Raw genomic sequence first — 883 nt, 5'->3', positions numbered from 1 at the left:
TCTTTTAACTGCTGTTAAATTCCTGCTGGTGGATTTGCACCTCCAAAATCCAAATTGGGGACTCTGCCATTCAAAATTCCACAGGACCTTTATAGGGAGGGTTTGAGGTGATGCTATCCCCCTCACTTCCAAAATCATCTTAGATTAGCATGAGAATGAAGCTAATGGCCACAACAAAAACTGGATGAAGAAGGCAGGGTGCACAATTTCACATACATACATACACACATGCACACACACACACACACACACACACACACACATATACATTTTACCTAACACAAACCTTACTATTCTCACTACATAAACAAGAAGATATTGCACTAATTCAACAAGTGTTTCTCTGGTTGCTTTGCCATGTTTTTTATTATAGGTTTCCAAAACGTATCTTTCCCAGAGACAGAAAGCCTTTCTCGGGTTCTTACTAGATACAGAGGAATTATGAATGGACAAAACATGCAAATAGATCATACAGAATCAGGTTCCACCAGCAGGAGTTAAGGCTTGGAATCATTTTTTAGGGACAGAAAATGTTTTTAAAATGTGAGGTGTTCTCAAGATTCTCATACAATTGTTAAAAATGTGAGTGTTGGATAGTTGTTTGTTAAACAGGAGGAGCAATTGAATTCCTTCCATTTTCCATGTCCTCCCTTCCAGGTAGTGCTAAGATCATTAAAATTACCCTCTAGTTTTGATAAATAACAAGGGATCTCTTAGCAACCCTGGAGGGGCTGCTGAATCACAGGCATTATCAGATACTTAATACAGGCCATTCACTTACTGGAATGCAAGACATACTGAGATTTCTTTTCTGAACTTTAGTCAAGGTCCTTACCGTTAATTTGTCTCCCCTCTATAAAATGTTTAAAAAAGAAACCATGAC

Source organism: Notamacropus eugenii, chromosome 3, assembly GCF_028372415.1.
Source record: "Notamacropus eugenii isolate mMacEug1 chromosome 3, mMacEug1.pri_v2, whole genome shotgun sequence".
Classification (NCBI taxonomy): Eukaryota; Metazoa; Chordata; class Mammalia; order Diprotodontia; family Macropodidae; genus Notamacropus; species Notamacropus eugenii.
Note: the sequence above shows the minus strand (reverse complement) of the source record.